At 39.9% G+C, this 25137-nt stretch overlaps 1 protein-coding gene across 1 annotated transcript in view; it reads right to left on the bottom strand.

Moving 5' to 3' along the window:
- MARCHF1 (membrane associated ring-CH-type finger 1) overlaps positions 1–25137 on the bottom strand; it is a 454619-nt gene that overhangs the window by 220201 nt on the left and 209281 nt on the right. The window lies entirely within an intron of this gene.

The raw sequence follows: 25137 nt of genomic DNA, 5'->3' as shown, positions 1-25137 counted from the left end.
AATATACACTTACTGAACTATCTTGATCATAAGGTCTCATTCTCTGACTACCCACATTGAAAAACTTTCATCTCCTGGCTTATGTGTTGAGGTCATCCCTTGACATGTAAGTTTGCAATGAATGTTTATTATTATTATTATTGTAATTTATTCATTTAAAAAGAAAAAAGTAAAAGACAGCTACATTAGGAAAATGCTCTTTAATACAGTATATGTCCATGTAGAAAAGCAAATCTGCTATTATAATTCACTATGAAAAACCTAGGAATATAGGACTCAGTTGAAATATTTGTGGAATCATTAAATAGCTACTATAATTTTTATTATTTTTAGCTATCTTGTTTTGTTCTTGGAAGAAAGATGTTTTCTCAAAACCAAACTCTTCTATTAGCAGTGGTGAAGTAAGATTTCTATTTTAAAGCAAGTCAAAATTTTAAATGTAAAATGCCCTCTCTGCCCTTTGACCTCCTTCATCCCCTAGTGTGCATTGTACATTCTTGTTATGTGTTCACCAGCCTCCCCAGTGGCAGAAGCATCTGCTTAACCATAAAGTACCATTGTTCTTCTTCTGACACCAGGCTTAAAAGGTAACATTCCTCTCTCAATCCTGTAAGGGGTCTTGATGACCCACCGCTAGCTTTGTACATGCAAACATCATTGGTGAACTTTCTGTACAAAGCAAATCTATCATAGTTGCTGGACAGACTGGTCTGTCAGATGACCTGGGGAGAGATTGGGCTGTACATAATGGAAATTCTTAGCTTAAATACTTATTTACAACATTATTTATGTTACTAACTCTATTACTTGTGCTCTCTATTACTTATATTCCATTTTACAATATTATCTTTCCTTGTATTACCAAACGTGTGACTGGGGCTCCAATAAAATTAATGATGTCTAAGCAACTCTGATGCTGGGAGGGATTGGGGGCAGGAGGAGAAGGGGACGACAGAGGATGAGATGGCTGGATAGCATCACTGACTCGATGGATGTGAGTCTGAGTGAACTCTGGGGGTTGGTGATGGACAGAGAGGTCTGGCGTGCTGCGATTCATGGGGTCGCAAAAGTTGGACAAGACTGAGCGTATGAACTGAACTGAACTGAAGCAACTTTAAAATATACTTATATAAGATCAATGATTATAATAGTGAAACTCTAGATATAGGAAGAAGCAACAAGAGGGAGCCATTTCTTGGACCATGATATACTAGCAGAGGTATTTGGCTACTGTTAACAGTAAGTGCACATCAAATGGCCTATCAACACAAACCTCGCTTGACCTGGGATTCCTAGCACTGTGGTCATGAAATGCCTCCCAAACATTCATTGAATTAAGAATGAAAAAGAAGGGATCATAAAATAAAGAATGCTGCCCACTGTCAACTTTTATAAGAAGCCAGTCATTGGTCACTGCAGTCACCAAACTACAGGGCACTTTACAAGGAATTCAGGGCAAAGATTAGGCTAACACAACCTGTGCTCTGGGAAAACTGGTACAACTAGCGCTAAGATAGTTAGATATCTGAAGAAGAAATTTTATGAGCCCAATTTCTTGAATCTTTCCATACTCAGAAAAGCACTAAAACCATTATGTCTGTTCCTTAGAGATAACAAGAGGGTTTCACAGGTGGCTCAATGATAAAGAATCTGCCTGCCAATGGAAAGAGACTCAGGAGACACAGGTTTGATCCCTGGGTTAGGAAAAACCTCTGGAGGAGGAAATGGCAACCCACTCCAGTATTCTTGCCTGGAGAATCCCTTGGACAGAGGGATTCAGACATTACTGCGGGCTACAGACCATAGGGTGACAAAGAGTCAGACATGACTGAGTGACTGAGCACCCATGCACACATAGCCATAACCTTCTATCAAGATGTGTCACTGATTGCTTGCCCCCCTTCTCTAAAGTCACATGCATATTGGCTTCCACCTTTACTCTTCAGAATAGACCAGGAACTGTCTCCCCAGTTATAATCCTCATGTTGACTCAAGTACATTTGTCATTTTTTTAAATTAATTTTTATTGGAATATACTTTGCTTTACAATGTTGTATTAGTGTTTCCTGTACAGCAAAGTGAATCACCTATACGTGTGTGTGTGTGTGTGTGTGTGTGTATATATATATATATATATATCCCCTCTTTTTTGGATTTCCTTTCCCTTTATGTTACTACAGAGGACTGAGTAGAGTTTCCTGATCTATACTGTAGGTTCTCTATCAGTTATCTATTCTATATGAGTAAAATTTTCCATTTCTTTTTTAGACTGACAATGGATTAGCTTTTTTTGTTGACAGAGGTCATTCCAAACCATGAAAAATTTACCTTGTGGTGCATGGATTTTATTTTATTTAAGGTTGCTCAGTCGTGTCCAACTCTTTGCAACCCCGTGGACTGTAGCCTACCAGGCTTCTCCGTCCATGGGCTTCTCCAGGCAAGAATACTGGAGTGGGTTACCATTTCCTTCTTCAGCGGATCTTCCCAACCCAGGGATCAAACCCAGGTCCCACATTGCAGGCAGACGTTTTAACCTCAGAGCCACCAGGGAAGACCTTTAGAGGCCTGCAAATTTGTTATTAACTTTTTGGCATATGGGTTATATCTAACATAAATGTAATATCTATAACCTAGGTGTTAAATCTAACTTAGATGGGCAGGTACAAAATGTAATTTGGTATTTTAATTTTTACTACTTTGAACAAAATCATCTTGAAATAGTTGGAAATGTCAAGCTGGGGGATCAAGAAAGTACTTGATATGGAGCTGTAATTAACAAGTACCCATCTAACAGTCTCTCAAGTTCAATGTACATTTCCAAGAGGTAAATATTCTTTCTCCTGAAACAGAACAAGTACAAAAGTTCACTAAGTAAACAAGTAAAATACTTGTTAATTGCAACTTGTTCAGTTATGTTCAGTTCAGTCCCTCAGTCATGTCCGACTCTTTGTGACCCCATGAATCGCAGCACGCCAGGCCTCCCTGTCCATCACCAACTCCCAAAGTTCACTCAAACTCATATCCATCGAGTTGGTGATGCCATCCAGCCATGTCATCTGTTGTCCCCTTCTTCTGCCGCCAATCCCTCTCAGCATCAGAGTCTTTTTCAATGAGCCAACTCTTCACATGAGATGGCCAAAGTATTGGAGTTTCAGCTTCAACATCAGTCCTTCCAATGAACACCCAGAACTAGTCTCCTTTAGCATGGACTTGTTGGATCTCCTTGCAGTCCAAGGGACTCTCAAGAGTCTTCTCCAACACCACAGTTCAAAAGCATCAACTCTTCGGCGCTCAGCTTTCTTCACAGCTCAAATCTCACATCCATACATGACCACTGGAAAAACCATAGCCTTGACTAGATGGACTTCTGTTGGCAAAGTAATGTCTCTGCTTTTCAATATGCTATCTAGGTTGGTCATAACTTTCCTTCCAGGGAGTAAGAGTCTTTTAATTTCATGGCTGCAATCACCATCTGCAGTGATTTTGGAGCCCAGAAAAATAAAGTCTGACACTGTTTCTACTGTTTCCCCATCTATTTCCTATGAAGTGATAGAACCAGATGCCATGATCTTAGTTTTCTGAATGTTGAGCTTTAAGCCGATTTTTTTTCACTCTCCTCTTTCACGTTCATCAAGATGCTTTTTAGTTTCTCTTCACTTTCTGCCATTAGGGTGGTGTCATCTGCATATCTGAGGTTACTGATATTTCTCCTGGCAATTTTGATTCCAGCTTGTGGTTCTTCCAGCCCAGGCTTTCTCATGATGTACTCTGCATAGAAGTTAAATAAGCAGGGTGACAATATACAGCCTTGACATACTCCTTTTCCTATTTGGAACCAGTCTGTTGTTCCATGTCCAGTTCTAACTGTTGTGTCATGACCTGCATATAGGTTTCTCAAGAGGCATGTCAGGTGGTCTGATATTCCTATCTCTTTCAGAATTTTCCACAGTTTATTGTGAGCCATACAGTCAAAGGCTTTGACATAGTCAATAAAGCAGAAATAGATGTTTTTCTGGAACTCTCTTGCTTTTTTGATGATCCAGCAGATGTTGACAATTTGATCTCTGGTTCCTCTGCCTTTTCTGAAAGCAGCTTGAACGTCTGGAAGTTCACGGTTCACATATTGCTGAAGCCTGGCTTGGAGAATTTTGAGCATTACTTTACTAGCGTGTGAGGTGAGTGCAATTGTGCGGTAGCGTGAGCATTCTTTGGTATTGCCTTTCTTTGGGATTGGAATGAAAACTGACCTTTTCCAGTCCTGTGGCCACTGCTGAGTTTTCCAAATTTGCTGGCATATTGAGTGCAGCACTTTCACAGCATCATCTTCCAGGATTTGAAATAGCTCAACTGGAATGCCATCACCTCCACTAGCTTTGTTCATAGTGATGCTTTCTAAAGCCCACTTGACTTCACATTCCAGATGTCTGGCTCTAGGTGAGTGATCATACCATCATGATTATCTTGGTTGTGAATATCTTTTTTGTATAGTTCTCCTATGTATTCTTGCCGCCTCTTCTTAATATCTTCTGCTTCTGTTAAGTCCATACTATTTCTGTCCTTTATTGAGCCCATCTTTGCATGAAATGTTCCCTTGGTATCTCTAATTTTCTTGAAGAGATCTCTAGTGTTTCCCATTCTGTTGTTTTCCTCTATTTCTTTGCACTGATCGCTGAGGAGGGCTTTCTTATATCTCCTTGCTATTCTTTGGAACTCTGCATTCAGATGGGTATATCTTTCCCTTTCTCCTTTGCTTTTCACTTCTCTTCTTTTCACAGCTATTTGTAAGGCCTCCCCAGACAGCCATTTTGCTTTTTTGCATTTCTTTTCCATGAGGATGGTCTTGGTCCCTGTCTCCTGTACAATGTTATGAAACTCCATCAACAGTTCATCAGGCACTCTATCAGATCTAGTTTCTAATTGTCAGCAAAAATATTGTTCCTGAAGACTCAAGTCCTTGATGAGTCAAAAGGTAATTAATTAATCTATTTTCATTTTTAAAGGTTAAAAATAAAACAAGTTATTAAGACAGAGAATTTTGAAATGTTTTGAAGGGAAGTCTGTGTATAAGCCTTGAGTGTAGAGTCCTCTCTTTTACCCTTTCCCTGATGGCAGTACAAAACATATATTCTTACAACTTTCCCTTTCCTCACTTCAGCAGAAAGATGAGATGGAAAACAATGCAAGTGGTATTGAATTTCATTTTAAATTGGCACTGTTTATATGTCACTATTCCTTCATAGAACTTAGACTGTAAATTTTAATGAAATGAGACTAAAAAAAAGGGAATACATGATGTGTCTCTGTGGCAACTTGTGAGATACAGATTTGACAATTATCCAGCGAATCTGATTTGCAAAGACAGCCAAATTGGATCGCTTAAGTCCCAAAGTGGATTTATTTGGCCTGGTCAATTCAAATTGACTATGCACTTAATGACATTACAACACAGTTGCCAACATTCTCTTCACTTTAGGATGCATGGAAAGAGTTCAAAGAAAGGCATGATGAGGGATGCTGGAAGGAAAAAGTATTAGGTGATGGCAAGTGAATGAATCAGTGAACTGAGAAAAGTGAAAAGGATTCAACTGTAACCTGCAAGAAAAAAAATAAAATCTACCTCCTAATTAAAAGAATACAATTATTATGTAATGATACATGAAATAACAGAAAAGGAGAGAGGCCAAAAGATGTCCGTGTCATCCTATAGAAAATATGTCAATCATCTTTTGTTTAAGTCACTTAAAGATGATAAAAAAACTTACTTCTATGGCTTCCAATGACTTAAACGATGTTTTAAAAAAAAGTTACTTGTAGTATTGAATTAGTGCATGTCTGAGTCCTTTAGTGATCAATCTTTATGGTTGCTGGAGCTAAATGCAGCCTATTGTCCTGTGTGGGGAAATCTGCAAACATACATTATTTCCTGAAATAAAACCATAAATGAAAAATTCAAGAGGGCACCCATCAAACTACCTGTTAGATAAAATGAATTTAGGTACATTTTGTATAGTTATTAAACTATCCAAAGTTTAAACATATCCAAAGAAAAGAAACACCAATTTGGCTTCAGATCAATTTTTCTTGCCTTGAACTTGTAATTCAGAAAATCCAGAGAAAGAAAGTTACAATTTCTTAGAGTAGCAATAGACAGCTTTTGTTCCTTTTGCTTATCCCATCTCCTAACCCCAACTCAGCATCCCAGAAAACTATTAATTCATGATCAATTACATTTGGAATGTATACTCCTATTTCATCAGAAATCCCATAATTGGAATATATGAATATCTGTAAAAATTAGAAAGACATCGACTGTAATCAATCTCATTTAAAATAAATACCTTCCTTTAAGGCAAGAATATATAATGGAGAAAAGACAGCCTTTTCAATAAGTGGTGCTGGGAAGACCAGAAAATGGCATATAAAAAAATAAAATTGAATACTTTCTAAAACCATACACCAAAATAAATGCAAAATGATTAAAGATCTAAATGTAAGGCCAGACACTATAAAACTTAGAGGAAAACATAGGCAGAACACTTTTTGACATAAATTGCAGCAAGATCCTCCTTGACCCACCTCTTGGGGTAATGGAAATAGAAATAAAAATTTTTAAAAAATGGAGCCTAATTAAACTTAAAAGCTTTTGCACAGCAAAGGAAATGGTAAACAAGACAAAAATGCAATCCTCAGAACTGGAGAAAATAATTGTAAACAAAGCAACTGACAAAGGATTAAACTCCAAAATATAGAAACATCTGATGCAACTCAATATCAGGAAAACAAAAAGCTCAATCCAAAAAAAAAAAAAAAAAAAAGGAAGAAGACCTAAACAGACATTTCTCCAAAGACATACAGATGGCTAACAAACATATGAAAAAATGCTCAACAATGCTCATTACTGGAGAAATACAAATCAAAACTAAAAAAAAAATAAAAATAAAAACCAAAATACTATAAAACACACCAGTCAGAATGGCCATCATCAAGAAATCTACAAACAGTAAATGTTGGAGAGGATGTAGAGAAAAGGGAACCCTCTTGAACTGTTGGTGGGAGTGTAAATTGGCACAGTCACTTGGAGAATAGTATGGAGGTTCCTTAGAAAACTAAAAATAGAACTACCACATGACCCAATAATTGTGCTACTGGGCACATACCCTGAGAAAGCCATAATTCAAAAAGACATGAGTACCCCAGTGTTCATTGAAGCACTATATACAGTAGCCAAGGCATGGAATCAACCAGATGCCCATCAACAGATGAGTGGATAAAGAAGTTCTGGTACATATACACAATGGAATATTACTCAGCCATAAAAAGGAAGAATCTGAGTTGGTTGAACTGAGATAGATGAACCTAGAGCTTGTTATACAGAGTGAAGTAAGTCAGAAAGAAAAAATCAAATATTTTAATGCATATATATGGAATCTAGAAAAGTGGTACTGATAAACCTATTTGCAGGGCAGGAATAGAGATGCATAGAGAGCAGACTTGTGGATGCAGTGGGGGAAGGAGAGGGTGGGATGGATTGAGAGAGCAGCACTGAAACATACACACGACCGTATGTAAAATAGATAGCCAGAGGGTAGCTGCTGTAGGGGCACAGGGAGTGCAAGCCATGGACAACCTCGTGGGATGAGGTGGTGTGTAGGAGGGAGGTGCAGGAGGGAGGGGACATATGTACACATATGACTGATTCACGGGTGTCCAACAGCAGAAGCTAACACAACATTGTAAAGCAGTTATTTTTTCAATTAAAAATAAATTAAAAAAAAAGTGTCTCCAAGGACAGCCATCTCCACCCCGGATGCCAACGACACTCCTCCCTAGACTCATCTCCTGCCTCCCAAGGAGCCAGGCAGGACTGGTGTGACCCCATGTTGGGGGTGAGGATGGAGGTGTCAGCTTCACATTTACTGCAGATGCCAACAAACTGCAGGGTGACACAGAACGCCAGTGATATGGAGGGGAAGAAATGATGTCTTTTAAGACCTGGATGTTCTGCCTTCCATGCCCACGCTGCTCCTAGCATTAAAGAGCTGTCACTCACTGTCCAAGAACTCTGAGTTCAAATTTTCCTCTCAATAGCAGAGGGTTCTCTGCAGGGCAAGGGAATGATAATAATCAGTACTTTTCTGTGCAAAGATGGGAAAGTGACCCAGGACCACTTGCTGAATAAGAGAAAAGGCTGCTGCTAAGAAGCTTGTTTGAACAGATGCCAGCTGACCATCTCACGCGGATTACTCACACACCCTCAGTCACATCACACCCTGATTGATGCTTAGCGGCCTCTCCCTAAACCCACTTTTCCCACCATGCCCCAGAAGCCCACGGAGAGTTCCAGATGATGGGAGCCACTGATAGAAAACTTTTGTGAAGTTGGCTCTTGTTCTTGACATGTCTCCTACTTGTCCACTGAACCCTGCCTCAGTGGCATGTCTAAACTCCCACCTGGACTGCCAGGTTCTGCACACCTGGTCTCTGCCTTTGACAGATGTGTCTCCAGCCTCCAGGGCACCCTCCAGTGGTGAAACTATTGACATCTGGCCGGGATTGCTCTTTGCTGTGGGGCTGGCTGTACTGTGCATCTTCGGTGTCTAGCAGCACCCCTTCCTCTCTCCTTGAGGTGCCAGGAGCAACCCCCTCCTCAACTGTGACAACCCGAAATGTCTCCAGATGTTCCAAATATCCCAGGGGCTTTTATCTGGGTTGTACATTCAAATCACTTGGGAAGCTTTAAAAAAAAAAACAGCAATGCTTGGGCTCCATCTTACTTAATTACCTCTTAAGTAAATCAGAAAGTAAAAGAAAAAGTATCTCCAACTCTTCCTGTTATCAGAAGGGTTGACATGGTATGGAGGTTGAAAGAAACTACAACTAAATAAAGATTACATAGTGTAAGGATCATATCACTGAAGGAAAAAGGAGACACTATATTTCAGGCCCTATCACTTGCCAGAATATACGTGAGGACACCGACATAATTTAATTGATGACAAAAACCAGTTAGCATTACAGTATCCAAATCATGATCCTTTATCACATTTGGTGTGGTCACAAGGTCACGTCAACCAATGGTCAGGTCAACAGTCTCTCCCAGGCTGATCCCCAGCACTAGACTTCCCCATATCTTCAATATGCTTTAGCTGAAGTTAGATTTGACCTGTTACTACATCTAAAGCTTCCCAAACATACAGTTTTTCCTACTTCTTAAGATCAAGGAAAGCTACAGAGGCCTGTCCTAGAGGAAATTCTGTAAAAATACCCAACTAACCAACCAAACAAACAAAAACAAAAATAAACATTTGGCTAAAGATAACATACTGGAGAAATGTGCAATAATCTTGGAATATATGTTTCCTAATGGCCACAACTATAGTAGCTCTAATAGCTTTGAAAGTTTAGCATCTAAAATAGTTTCTTGCATACAATAACTGGGCATTCAATGAATGAATGAAAAATCATAGAAGCTGTCCTATTCTGTTTTACAAACAACAATAGAGCTGGTCAAGTCAGCTGTAGCAAACAATCAAAGCTCGCCATGATCCAAAAGACTAATATTTTATATGCATTTCTCTACAGATATGTGGAGACATAATTCACATTTTGAAAATTTTTCAGCTGATGAAAATTATGTAGTTTCTTCCCCAATATTTAAATATACATATACACACACTCAATTTGAAGTGATTCCTTTCCCCCACTGGACTTTCTAAAGCATTCTTGATAGTTTAGAAATTTGAATTTTCTAAAAATATATTAGATGTCCCAGGGCAGATTATCTGTGGTGAACAACCAATGTTTCCATTCTCTCTCTTTCTCTCCCTACTTTCCTCCTTTCTTTTTCTTTCTCTCCAAACCTTTATGGACTAACACTCTAAGAATGTAAAATTGCAATAAAATTTCCTAAGCTGATTAATACCTGATGTGAAGAGCTGACTCATTTGAAAAGACCCTGATATTGGGAAAGATTGAGGGCAGGAGGAGAAGCGGATGACAGAGGATGAGACGGTTGGATGGCATCACTGACTCAATGGACATGAGTTTGGGTAAATTCCAGGATTTGGTGATGGACAGGGAGGCCTGGCGTGCTGCAGTTCATGGGGTCACAGAGAGTCGGACATGATTGAGTGACTGAACTGATACTGATACTGAAGCTGCTTAAGTCAGGTTCCTTAGAAACAGAGCCTGAGACAAGAATTCTTATCCAAATGATTTACCAGGGCAGTGTCTTTAGAAGTGGAATGAGGGAAGAAGTTATAGAGCAGGAACTACAGAGCTGGGCAGAGTGTAGTCTTACCTGAATGCTAGCTTCAGCTGATCCCATATGGCAGCTCTGGCACACACACAGTTGTTTTTTAGTCACTCAGTTGTGTCCAACTCTTTGCAACCCCATAAAATGCAGCATGCCAGGCTTCCCTGTCCTTCACCATCTCCCAGAGCTTGCTCAAATTCATGTCTATTGAGTCGGTGATGCCATCCAACCATCTCATCCTCTGTTGTCCCCTTCTCCTGCTGCCTTCAATCTTTCCTAGCATCAAGATCTTTCCCAATGAATCAGCTCTTCCCACCAGGTAGCCAAAATACTAGAGCTTCAGACTCAGCATCAGTCCTTCCAATGAATATTCAGGATTGATTTCCTTTAGGATCGACTAGTTTGATCTCCTTGCAGTCCAAGGGACTCTCAAGAGTTTTCTCCAACACCAAATTCAAAAACATTAGTTCTTCAGCACTCAGCCTTCTTTATGGTCCAACTCTCACATCTGTATATGATTATGGAAAAACCATAGCTTTGACTATATGGACCTTTTTGTGGCAAAGTGATGTCTCTGCTTTTTAATGCGCTATCTAGGTTTGATGGGTGTTGGTTTAAAAAATGTAGTGCATCAATCTCTTCTAGGCTTATACATCCCATTTATCTTCCAAAGTCTTTATTTTTTTTTTATTATTTTGTTTTATTTTTAAACTTTACATAACTGAATTAGTTTTGCCAAATATCAAAATGAATCTGCCACAGGTATTATACTTGGTGTTGATACACTGACGGCATCTGGCTGATAGGGATGGATGGAGGAGGCCCATAGTCATACATCCACTGTTCCACCTTTATGCTATAAAATGAGTTCTTGGGTCTGATGTGATGTTAAGCAGAATCCTGTGTTAGTAGATCAAATGCTAAGTTCATAGCTGTTGACGGTAGCTCGAAACTGTCATGTGGGGCACATAACCAGGACCTGAGCTAGAAAATGAGACACTTAACTCATGCATGCAATGTAAGGGTGCACTTAAAAACTGAGTATTCAAGAGAAAAAGATATTTTAAAGCAAGTTAACAAATTAATGCAAAAACATCCACGATGAACAAATATCAAAATATTAAATATATTAAAAAATTCAGTATTACAGATTTTTGCTTCTGGATGCACATGGCCTGGTGTAGTACTCATCCTGTTTTTATTTAAAAATTAGATATCTTACTTATCATGGAGCTTTTGCAAGACATTTGTTTCTCACAGTATTACATTAAAATATATCTTGATTGCTGAGTTTTTGGCACCCCTTACATTATGTGTCTAAGCCTAGTGCTTTTCTTACTTCACTCTAGTCCTAGCTTTCCAGGAGAGGCAAACCCAGAAGGCATGTGATATAATCAAGCTACTGTAAGTGGCTGGTTGGTCTAAATGGTACTAAACTAGGGGGCTCAACATCAGCCTCTACTTCTTCAGGTCAAATGTTCACTCAGCAGGGCTGGTGGCTGTATCACCCCTGGTGAGGAGACCACACTACAGTGCGTGCACAAGGTGTCCTTCTCTGCCAACATGGCTAAACCATTTACAGGCTCTGGCACAGCGGCCGGGATGCTCGGGCTGGTTGAGATACACTGGACACACCTCCCCTTCCTCCTAGTTAGTGCCTCTTCTCTAACAGATGTTCTTTTGTGCGTATGATTAAAAAACTGCTCACGAGTTATGTATTAGGGTGAAAGGCAACAGTTGGCTTAGGGAAAATCTCTGGAGAGGAAGAGAGCTGAAGAAGTACATGAAAACACCCAGGGAAGCTGGGGGAAATGTGGCTGGTGTCAAGCATCTAGGTGGGACATCAATTGAATCTGTTATAAACATGTGTACTTTGGGCCTGTCTTGTGAGTACTGGTAACAGTGAGTCATGGACCGGCCTCACCTCAGTATCACTGCTCCGTGAACCCACAGATTCCACATGAAGAACATACATCCCAAAACTAACAAAGCAAAATTAGCTCTATTGGCTCATTCAGCATATCTAGTGAGGTTATATTACTCAGTCTTTTCAAGGTGCTGAGGAAGCAGTATTGAACCAAGTAATGAAGTTCTTGCTTTCATAGAGCTTAAATAAAACAAGTAAAATAAACAATATTGCAGATTATAATCCTTAAAGGAAAATATATCAGAAAAGGAGATAGGTTCTCACTAATAAGGTGTTATCTAAGGAGAAAAACTGAAGAATCCAGTTATGCAGACATGTGGGGAGTGAGGCTTCTGAGCAGCCAGGGGTAGGGAGAGCAAATACCCCAAAGCAGAAGAGGCCAGTGCGTCTGGAGCTGAGGGACCTGGAGGAAGAGAGATGAGAAATACATCTCATCCATTAGAGAGTACAGGGCCAGCTTTGGGATTAATATTTCACTCAGTAATATTGGAGAAGGGGATATCAACCCACTTCAGTACTCTTGCCTGGAGAATTCCATGGACAGAGGAGACTGGCGGGCTACAGTCCATGGGGTCGCAAAGAGTTGGACATGACTGAGAGACTAACACACACTCTCACACACACTGAGTGGTATAGGAAACCATTGGAGGGCTGAAACAGGAGCAAGACACTCTCTGGCATATATTTGAAAACGATAACATTTGCTGTTGCATGAGAACAGACTTAAAAGGATATAAAGGTGGTTGTTTCCATCAAGTCATCACTTAATTTCTAGTCTGTTCCTGCAGACACCTGTTGAATCAGATACCCTCACCATCAAACATTAGATACAGTGGGGGTGCGAGGCCTATCAGATGTCTGCACCAGTATATAGTATGAAGCTATTGTTCTAGTAACATGTTCTTTCCAATATTCATCATAAAGCAGGATCAAAAACAGTTTGCATTCACCTGGCATGGAGAGCAGTACACATTCCTGGTCCTGCCCCAGGGACACATCACAATATAGATTGAAGGTGATCTTGATTGTATGTCAATTGTCAAACATCAGATTAATCCATTGTGTGCTGATATCATGTTAATTGGATTTAATGGACAAGAAGGGCCAGTAATCTGAAGCTCTTATTAAGACATGAGGGTGAGAGAAAAATCCCACAAACGTTCAGGAATTGGCCAACCCAGTGAAAATTTTAGGGATCCCATTGTGTTATGCACACTGAGACAGTCCCTTCAGACATATTTTTCATCTAATCTTACTATGAAGAAAGGCCCAGAGTGCTTGTTAGAATTCTGAGTTTTGGAGCAAAATCCATACTTTGGAATAATTCTTAGGCCCTTTATCAGATGACTCAGAAGGCTACCAGTTTTGAGTGGGGCTTGAATGAGAGAAGCTTCTGCTGAAGGATCAGCAGCAAAACAAGTGAGCTAGATGCCAGAGCTACAGTAAGGGGCAAGTTCTGTGTTATTTGAGTTACCATGGTTGATAGGAATGCCAGGCAGGTTCTCTCTCAAATTCCAAAGGGGGGACTGCAGTGAAAACATCATTGTTTCAGATCAAGGCCACAGCATTGCGGAGTTCCCCTTATAATATGGAAAGCAAACTTCTGGAATGCTACTTGGCTCTAGAAAGTCTGGTCAGGACATCAGTGGGCCACAGGACTGGGCCATTATCAGGTCCATGGTCAGGATATTCGTGGGCCACAGGACTGGAGCTTTCCCTCATGAGTAACAGTATGTTGTCTGGGAGGCTGAGCAGCAATTCAATCTACAGTGGACTTGGCCATCATGAGGAGGTAGGGTGGCTGCCACTAATGAGGAAGCAAGATAAGTTTAAAACTTAGGGGATTCACTGCAACATTTTTCCATTTCCCACACACGTTTAACTTCAAATGGTTAATTAAATCAATTGCAACTTGTTAAGGGCATGATCATTGGGACTGGGGGAGAACTCCCAGTGGGGGTGGGGTATACCTCACCAGCCAGCTTCCTTGTCTAACAAAACTGATCATCAAGAATGAGGGATATTGGGGATGAGTGGATAGAAAGAGGGGATGAATCAGTGATGGCTTTGGCAGCAGTAAGAGGTCATCCTACTGGCCCACATATTTTCTTCCTTCCTCAGAAATTGTCACCGAGCATCCCATGGATCCTGGTGGTTTGATAGACAGGCAGTAGCAGATGCTTCCAAGGTTCTACCAAGACCCAGTCTGGTGGCCACTTTGACTGTGCCAGTGCCTGACTCCTGAAGCCTCTGGACACTTTGTTTTCTCAAATCCTGCAACTGGGCTTTTCTGGAAAACTGCGCTGGGCATCTTAAATTCCTGATGTTAGAGAGTCAATGGAGCTGGATGTTTCCTCTCTCAAAGCACCCTGAATTGGATGGCTGGCAAGAGAAGTAGCCTTGTTTCCCTGCTTCAGGTAGGGAAGGCTTCAAGCTCACTTTATCCTGCAGGGTCCCCATGCAGGACTGGGGGGGGGGGTGACTTTCTTGACCTCCTCCTCCTGTCCTGTTTCTCCCACTACACTCCCACAGGGCACCACTGCAAACAATTCCCTGTTCAGCACCTGCACTGGGACACCTGACCTAAGACAGATTCCTGTTGCACATCCAAGTGGAAAAGTGGAGTAGGCTATTTGATCCTAGAATTCATGGCAGAAATTAGGGCTAGAAACATCTATTCGAGAGTTGTTGGCACAAGACCTGATGAAATCACCTAATGTGATATAAGAGGGTCTCAGGTTCTCTTTGATAACTAGATTAAATTTATACCAATTTCCTCAACTTTGGTCTCTGGACAGGTCCTGATCCAGGTGCTAAGACAGTTCTCAAATTAGTCCACCTCCTTTCTAGCTGTTTCCTAATTCTACATCCAATTTTACCTCATCAACATGTCAAAATTATCCTCTCAAGGTATGTAGTCTGAAGGTATGGGTGATTTATAGGTCCCTTGTATAAGCAAACAAAGATGGATCTCTCACTAATTCAGAACATTAAACACCTGTTCTGAGATCCAAATGCTTAGCTCAGGTTCAGCAGAACAAATTCCCAATACCTGTTAAATTGGGGGAACACATTCACTTTGACCTTGCTGAAAAACACATTGGAATCTTAAAGGGAAAGAGATGAAGATTTACGGAAGTAGAATCAAGGTATTTGATCAAAAGAAAGCACACATTTAAAACATATATCCTTAAAAATGTTTGTTGAATAAATTATGTTGACATGCTATATACCTTCACTTACTGAAGAGTGAGCTGGGGCACACAGACAGGAAAAGGGAATGCTTTAGCAATAATATTTTATACATTATGTGCCATCTTTACCCTAACATGGTATAGAATATTTCTAGGTAGAGACCAGTTGAACAACTTAGATGCTGCTGCTGGTGCTAAGTCGCTTCAGTCGTGTCCGACTCTGTGCGACCCCATAGACAGCAGGCCACCAGGCTCCCCCATCCCTGGGACTCTCCAGACAAGAACACTGGAGTGGGTTGCCATTTCCTTCTCCAATGCATGAAGGTGAAAAGAGAAAGTGAAGTCACTCAGTCGTGTCCAGACTCTTAGCGACCCCATGGACTGCAGCCTACCAGGCTCCTCTGTCCATGGGATTTTCTAGGCAAGAGTACTGGAGTGGGTTGCCATTGCCTTCTCCTCAACTTAGATGATCTTTTGTTAAATAAGTGAGATCTAGGGAGTATAACGGGCTTTCCTGGTAGCTCAGCTGGTAGAGAATCTGCTTGCAGTGCAGGAGGCCCCGGTTTGATTCCTGGGTCAGGAATATCCCCTGGGGAAGGGATAGACTAACTACTCTAGTATCCATGGACTTCCCTGGTGACTTAGAAGGTAAAGACTCCTCCTGCAACATGGGAGATCTGGGTTCGATCCCTGGCTTGGGAAGATCCCCAGAGGAGGGCATGGCAACCCACTCCAGTATTCTTGCCTGGAGAATCCCCAACGACTGAGGAACCTGGTGGGCTACAGTCCATGGGGTCACAAAGAGTTGGATATGACTGAGCAACTAAGTGCAGGAAATATAACAGGAAATAATGGAAGCTAACAAACATCATTTTAAGATGGTGGCTTTTGAATTTTTTTTCACAAATAGATTAAACTTTATGAACTGCTTCCTACGTAGAGCAAAAAGTATAATGTGTTTTATTTAAAAGAAAATTCTAGATGTTGATTTGAACTGAAAGTGCAAGGCTTTCTTTCTCTTTCACAGTTTGCTCTTGAAAGGCTTTTCTTGTGAAATACATAATATGCTGTTACAAGTTGAATATAGTGAGGCCTTACCCTAGAATAAAGAAAAGAAAAGCCAAATTTGACTAATTTTGCCTCTTGAGGAATCTATTTGTGAGCTATATGTGTGTTAAAAAGCATATGTAAAATAGATAGCAAATGGGAATTTGCTGTATGGCTCAGGAAACTCAAACAGGGGCTCTTTATCAACCTAGAGGGGTGAGATGGGGATGGGGATGGGAGGGAGGTTCAAAAGGGAGGTGACGTATGTACACCTATGGCTGATTCATGTTGCAGTTTGACAGAAAATAACAAAATTCTGTAAAGCAATTATCCTTCAATAAAAAATAAGAGGGTGGGATGATTTGGGAGAATGGCATTGAAACATGTCTAATATCATATATGAAACGAATCGCTAGTCCAGGTTCGATTAAGGATACAGGATGCTTGGGGCTGGTGCACTGAGATGACCCAGAGGGATGGTACGGGGAGGGAGGTGGGAGAGGGATTCAGGATGGGGAACACATGTACACCCGTGGTGGAGTCACATTGATGTATGGCAAAACCAATACAATACTGTAAAGTAATTAGCCTCCAATTAAAATAAATAAATTTATATTAAAAAAATAATAAAATGCCCCCCCCCCCCAAAAAAAAAGCAGCAACAAACACTAATATCAAAAGCAGCTTTTTAGAGGGATAAGTGAGGAGGAAAATGAATGCTGGTATATTCACAATGAGATATTTTGACAATCTTACATACATTGTTTTAAGTTTTTATATAGCATCTCTGTTGTTTTTGGATCAGCATTAACATAGCTAATGCACACAAATCCTATTAGTGTAAGAAAAAAGTCACAAATGTATCTTTTACATCTAAAGCAAGCTATAAATATAAACTAATAAAAACATCTCAAGATTGGAATAACCAGAAAATTCAACGTATAATTGCAACTGAATAATATGAGGTAGAAAGATTCAAAGGTAAAGACTAAGGAGAAAAATTTTAAATGTTTATTAACAATTCCACATTTTTATTTATCCCACACTTGGATATTTCATATTCACAACAGCAAAATCAGTCAGGACTTATACAACCCTGAACAGCAAAAATAATAATTTTTTTTTTTTTAAATAATGTTCTGTTTACTAAAAAAGGTCCCAAGGATCTTGATGGATTCTAAATCCATCTCTGTTTCCAAGCCAGGGAACACTTGTACCATTAAAGAGAATGTCCTATGATCAATGTTCCACCTCAAAGGCCCCTAAAAACTGTTTTGTGCATCCTTCTCCTTGTAATCCATGCTTTCTAACTTCTATGCCTTCCACATATATACCTTTAAACATACTTTCCTTGAATTTGATCAAGTCATACCCATCCTCCAAGTCCCTGTTAATATACAGTTCTTCCCTAGTGCTATCCTGTCGCCAAATGGAAATGCACCCCCACAACCTCTGGTCTGTATGCTTTTGGCTGGAATATCAGAGGTTCCCGTGACCACACCTGGGGCAGTGACTGCCTAGAACTGCTCATAGGAATGAACTTGTAATTATATTCATCCCTATGGTTTATTATAGTGAAAGGACACTAAGCAAAGTCAGCAAAGGGAAAAGGCACATAAGGTGAAGTCCGAGGGAACTGGGAGCAGAGTTCCAAATATTCACAAGTTGACTTCCTGGGGAGTCACACAAGATGTGCTTAATTCCTGTAGTTGTGTACGTGTTGGTAACAGATAAGTGCTATCTACCAGGGAGACTCAATAGAGACCCAGCCCCAACATTTACTGGGGGCTGGTCATGCAGGTACTCACTGTCTAGCATGTACTCAAATCCCAGACCTCCCATAATGAAAGCAGGTCTCTAGGATAAGCAATATTGTTGGCACAACTTAAACACCATGAGCCATTCTTACCAGTTAGGGTGGTAGTATCCCACTCCTGAAATCCTAGATACCAGCCAAGGGCCATCCTTGCTAGAATTTTCTAGTGGGGAGAGGTGCAGGGCTGCTTGCTCTGTTATCTTTTTTTGCACATAATTCTACTTAATATATAGTAAATTATAATTTATGTATATATTAAATTATAAGTTGTATCTCATATATCTATGCCACATCTGAATTTCTTCACTTTAAGCTTGCTGAGAACTTGGAGGGGATTTTTCTCATTACTCCATCATTCCAAGGATAGAATAAGATTCCCAATGGAGACATTTCACAAATATTAATGACTAGAAGGTCTGATTCAGTAAGTAACTGCAGGAAATGGGAAGACTCAACAGTGAGGAGGACAGTTCTGCAGGATGGAGTCCTCTGAACTGTGACTTTCTTTTACGAAATGATCAGGGATAGCAGAAATTTGACAACAGTTAAGGAAGATGCTCATTATGAGTAGGATTATCACTCACCAAAAAGAATTTTTATTGTTAAACATACATGGCACATTTTAATTAAACAAGAATGTGTAGTCATTTTTCAATAAAATTATGTCAGATCACGAAAGTTTTACTCAATCTTAAACTTGACTTCATCCTGTCCAATCTATTATTAATATTCACTTTCATTCTGCCCAGAGAACGATGCATATACTATGACTAGAGTCACAAATTCACTTACTCACAAAAAGATTACCGAGCACTCACTGTGCTGTCGCTGAGATGTCAGCATTAAAAGCCCCATAATAATAGCAGCTCATACTGAAAGGCTGCTGGCTACTGTGCTAAGTACTCCTCTGAGAGATAGATACTGTTAGATACTCTTCTTTTACACATAAAGTTACTAAAGAAGTTAAATGACACCTCTAAGCAGTTACTCTGAATCCATGGTCTTAATGGTCTTAATTACTCTGTTATATTGATTATCACACCCTTAAGAAACACTCTTTTAGTGTTTAACATAAATTTTTTTTGAGAAATTTAGAGAAAAATCACCCTTGTTTTATTACAATTTTTTTCTCTACCTCTTTAAAAGTCCAAGAGCTCAAATATTGCTATAATTTGCCATTCCATCTTTGGTAAGTTATCTGGTCTTAATGAAGAGTTTATCACTTAATCATTCAATTAAAAGTATTAAGGATTCAACAATGGGTTTATCTTTTGTGCCCATCCTTCTGAACGTAAATAAAAGTGAATCCTGTTGGCTGAAGCAAAATAAACTTAAACATACTGAAATCTTTTCACCCCTACAGGTGTGTGATGATGTGAGCTTTTGCAACAGCACAATTAGAAGAACAGAACTCTTTTCTCTTTGAATATAATGTATTTTATCATCAATTGTCTCCCACTCAAGGCTGCAATTAATAGGTGTCAGAACCTGGAAGGAGAACTCATGGAAGGGAAACTTTACTTCAGACTGTCTCATTTCTTAAAGAATGAATATGATTATGATTGATTCATGTTGATGTACAGCAGAAACCATCACAACATTGAAAAGCAATTATCCTCCAATTTAAAAAAAAAGAATAAAAGAAAAGGTAAAAGTAATAAACATGCTGCATTATGTAGAAGTCAAACAGCAGCTTGGAAATGAAGATACAATTTCACCTGGGTCACAAAGCAATATTTGGCATGACAAAGGAGTTGTCAGTACTGTCTACAGGTTTTTAGGTCAACATTAACATTCATGTTCAGAAAGATGATGATGCCATGTACTTGCAGGCAGGGCTCTCCATGATGTGATGATGACTGACATTTGAAAGGTACTGTTTTGATTCACAACCACTTGAGAAAAACCTTCAAGTGACCGATACCATTGCCTCATGTCTCAGTGGTGGCAAGTGTGTCTCAGGGAGGATGAGTGTCTCTGGTCCCAGAAGTAGGAAGCGACAGTGATGACTCAGGTCCCCTGTCCCTGGGGCTGGTGCTTTAACTTCTGGGCACAGGGACTCGCAAATGTTAGGAAGATGCCTAGATTGGAAAGTCCATAGAGATGAGCGCTTCCAGCTGCTGAGATACAATTCTCTGTGGGTGTGTTGCATCTCTGCACATCTTGGAAGTAGAAACACTGACTGCTTTTGTTTTGGCCTATGTTACTGAGCTTGTCTGTACAGTGGAGAGCATTGCAACACAGAGAGGTGGTCTCTATATAGAGCAACACACAGGCATCTCTACTATCTATTAGAGCTTCTTAAGTGCAGGCATTTCTGTACCTGACCCAGTGTGTTGACAGGTTTCACCTGACCATCTTAACACTGTCTCATTAAAATCAGCCTTGGGAAACCAGGTTAAGAAAATGCTGATAATTTGGCTACTGCTATTTTTTCAATGAATAATAAAGCCTTTTGTTTGTGAAAACAAGACAAAACAAAAACTTATCAAAATGGGAGTGGGTCTATGTTCTGTAGTACCTATAGTTTATTGCTGCTTTGGGAGCCATCCTGAAGGAAAATAATGCAAAATTTATATACAAAGTTGATCTCAGGGCTGGAAAGGGTGCTGGCAACTGAGAGGACCTGTCATGGAAGTTCTCTTCATGGCAAATTCATCTTTATCAGCATTAAATTTTCAGAAGTCATAATTTTTCAATTTCACAAATGGCTCTAAATGACTTTTCACTCTTCAAATATCAGTTTATAAATTGCATAGCAACTCATCTTAGAAAATAGCTCTTAATTTTTCTTGAAGAAAGTAGGAAAAACCACTAGACCATTCAGGTATGACCTAAATCAAATCCCTTATGATTATACAGTGGAAATAACAAATAGATTCAAGGGATTAGATCTGATAGACAGAGTGCCTGAAGAACTCTGTCATGATGGAGGTTCATGACATTGTATAGGAAGCAGGGATCAAGATCATCCCCATGAAAAAGAAATGCAAAAAGGCAAAATGGTTGTCTGAAGAGGCCTTACAAATAGTTATGAAAAGAAGAGAAGCAAAAGGCAAAGGAGAAAAGGAAAGATATACCCATCTGAATGCAGAGATTCAAAGACTAGCAAGGAGAGATAAGAAAGCTTTCCTCAGTGATCAGTGAAAAGAAATAGAGGGAAAAAAATAGAAAATAGAATGGAAAAGACTAGAGATCTCTTCAAGAAAATTAGAGATAGCAAGAGAACTTTTCATGCAAAGATGGGTACAAGAAAGTACAGAAATGGTATGGACTTAAAAGAAGCAAAAGATATAAGAAGAGGTGGCAAGAATACACAGAAGAACTGTACAAAAATGATCTTCATGACCCAGATAATCACTATGGTGTGATCACTCCCCTAGAGCCAGACATCCTGGAATATGAAGTCAAGTGGGCCTTAGGAAGCATCGCTATGAACAAAGCTAGTGGAGCTGATGGAATTTCAGTCAAGCTATTTCAAATCCTAAAAGGTGATGTTGTGAAAGTGCTGCACTCACTATGACAGTAAATTTGGAAAACTCAGCAGTGTCCACAGGACTGGAAAAGGTCAGTTTTCATTCCAATCCTCAAGAAAGGCAATGCCAAAGAATGTTTAAACTACCACACAATTGCACTCATCTCACACACTAGCAAAGTAATGCTCAAGATTCTCCAAGCCAGGTTTCAACAGTAAATGAACCGTGAACTTCCAGATATTCAAGCTGGATTTAGAAAAGGCAGAGGAACCAGAGATCAAATTGCCAACATCCACTGGATCATTAGAAAAGCAAGAGAGTTTGAGAAAAGTATCTACTTCTGCTTTACTGACTATGCCAATGCCTTTGACTGTGTGGATCACAACAAACTTTAAAAAATTCTTTTTTTTAAATTTTATTTTATTTTTAAACTTTACAATATTGTATTAGTTTTGCCAAACATCGAAATGAATCTGCCACAGGTATACCCGTGCTCCCCATCCTGAACCCTCCTCCCTCCTCCCTCCCCATACCCTCCCTCTGGGTCGTCCCAGTGCACCGGCCCTAAGCATCCAGTATCATGCATCAAACCTGGACTGGCGACTCATTTCATACATGATATTAAACATGTTTCAATGTCATTCTCCCAAATCTCCCCACCCTCTCCCTCTCACACAGAGTCCATAAGACTGATCTATACATCAATGTCTCTTTTGCTGTCTCGTACACAGGGTTATCGTTACCATCTTTCTAAATTCCATATATGTGTGTTAGTATACTGTATTGGTGTTTTTCTTTCTGGCTTACTTCACTCTGTATAATAGGTTCCAGTTTCATCCACCTCATTAGAACTGACTCAAATGTATTCTTTTTAATGGCTGAGTAATACTCCATTGTGTATATGTACCACAGATGTCTTACCCATTCATCTGCTGATGGATATCTAGGTTGCTTCCATGTCCTGGCTATTATAAACAGTGCTGCGATGAACATTGGGGTACATGTGTCTCTTTCCCTTCTGGTTTCCTCAGTGTGTATGCCCAGCAGTGGGATTGCTGGATCATAAGGCAGTTCTATTTCCAGTTTCTTAAGGAATCTCCACACTGTTCTCCATAGTGGCTGTACTAGTTTGCATTCCCACCAACAGTGTAAGAGGGTTCCCTTTTCTCCACACCCTCTCCAGCATTTATTGCTTGTAGACTTTTGGATCGCAGCCATTCTGACTGGTGTGAAATGGTACCTCATAGTGGTTTTGATTTGCATTTCTCCTATAATGAGTGATATTGAGCATCTTTTCATGTGTTTGTTAGCCATCTGTATGTCTTCTTTGGAGAAATGTCTATTTAGTTCTTTGGCCCATTTTTTGATTAGGTCATTTATTTTTCTGGAATTGAGCTGTAGGAGTTGCTTGTATATTTTTGAGATTAGTTGTTTGTCAGTTGCTTCATTTGCTATTATTTTCTCCCATTCTGAAGGCTGTGTTTTCACCTTGCTTAGCGTTTCCTTTGTTGTGCAGAAGCTTTTAAGTTTAATTAGATCCCATTTGTTTATTTTTGCTTTTATTTCCAATATTCTGGGAGGTGGGTCATAGAGGATCCTGCTGTGATGTATGTTGGAGAGTGTTTTGCCTATGTTCTCCTCTAGGAGTTTTATAGTTTCTGGTCTTACGTTGAGATCTTTAATCTGTTTTGAGTGTATTTTTGTGTATGGTGTTAGAAAGTGTTCTAGTCTCATTCTTTTACAAGTGGTTGACCAGTTTTCCCAGCACCACTTGTTAAAGAGATTGTCTTTAATCCATTGTATATTGTTGCCTCCTTTGTCAAAGATAAGGTGTCCATATGTGTGTGGATTTATCTCTGGGCTTTCTATTTTGTTCCATTGATCAATATTTGTGTCTTTGTGCCAGTACCATACTGTCTTGATAACTGTGGCTTTGTAATAGAGCCTGAAGTCAGTTAGGTTGATTCCTCCAGTTCCCTTAACTGGAAGCAGGAGGCTTAAGTCCAAACCCTGATTCCAGGGAGCTCCTAACTCCAAGGAACATTAATTGACAGGAGCTCATCAAATGCCTCCATACCTGCACTGAAACCAAGCACCACACAAGGGCCAACAAGTTTCAGGGCAAGACATACCAAGCAAATTTTCCAGCAACAAGGAACACAGCCTTGAGCTCCAAGATACAGGCAGCCCAAAGTCAACCCAAAACCATAGACATCCCATAACTCATTACTGGACATTTCATTGCACTCCAGAGAGAAGAAATACAGCTCCACCCACCAGAACACTGACACAAGCTTCCCTAACCAAGAAACCTTGATAAGCCACCTGTACAAACCCACACAGAGCGAGGAAACTTCACAATAAAGAGAACTCCACAAACTGCCAGAATACAGAAAGGGCACCCCAAACTCAGCAATTTAAACAAGATGAAGAGACAGAGGAATACCCAGCAGATAAAGGAACAGGATAAATGCCCACCAAGCCAAACTAAAGAGGAAGAGATAGGGAATCTACCTGATAAAGAATTCCGAATAATGATAGTGAAATTGATCCAAAATCTTGAAATCAAAATGGAATCACAGATAAATAGCCTGGAGACAAAGATTAAAAAATTCTTAAAGAGATGGGACTACCAGACCACCTGACCTGCCTCCTGAGAAATCTGTATACAGGTCAAGAAGCAACAGTTAGAATCAGACATAGAACAACTGACTGGTTCCAAATTGGGAAAGGAGTACATCAAAGCTGTATAATGTCACCCTGCTTATTTAACTTATATACAGAGTACATCATGAGAAATTGGATGAAGCAAAAGCTGGAATCAAGATTGCCGAGAGAAATATCAATAGCCTCAGATATGCAAATGACATTGCCCTTATGGAAGAAAGTGAAAAAGAAATAAAGAGCTTCTTGATGAAAGTGAAAGATGAGAGTGAAAAAGTTGGCTTAAAACTCAACATTCAGAAAACTAAGATCATGGCATCTGGTCCCATCACTTTATGGCACATAGATGGGGAAACAGTGGAAACAGTGACCGACTTGATTTTTTTAGGGCTCCAAAGTCACTGCAGATATTGACTGCAGCCATGAAATTAAAAGACACTTGATCCTTGGAAGAAAAATTATGACCGACCCAAGGAATGTTCATCTAGTAAAAGCTATGGTTTTCTAGTAGTCATGTATGGATGTGAGTTGGACTGTAAATAAAGCTGAGCACCGAAGAATTGATGTTTTTGAACTGTGGTGTTGGAGAAGACTTGTGGGAGCCCCTTGGACAGCAAGGAGATCCAACCAGTCCATCCTAAGGGAAATCAGTTCTGAATTTTCATTGGAAGGACTGATGCTGAAGCTGAAGCTCCAGTACTTGGGAACCTGATTCGAAGAATTGACTCATTGGAAAGACCCTCATGTTGGGAAAGATT

The sequence above is a fragment of the Bubalus kerabau genome, chromosome 7, assembly GCF_029407905.1.
Source record: "Bubalus kerabau isolate K-KA32 ecotype Philippines breed swamp buffalo chromosome 7, PCC_UOA_SB_1v2, whole genome shotgun sequence".
In the NCBI taxonomy this organism is placed as follows: domain Eukaryota; kingdom Metazoa; phylum Chordata; class Mammalia; order Artiodactyla; family Bovidae; genus Bubalus; species Bubalus kerabau.
Note: the sequence above shows the minus strand (reverse complement) of the source record. Positions and strands in the feature narration are given on the sequence as shown.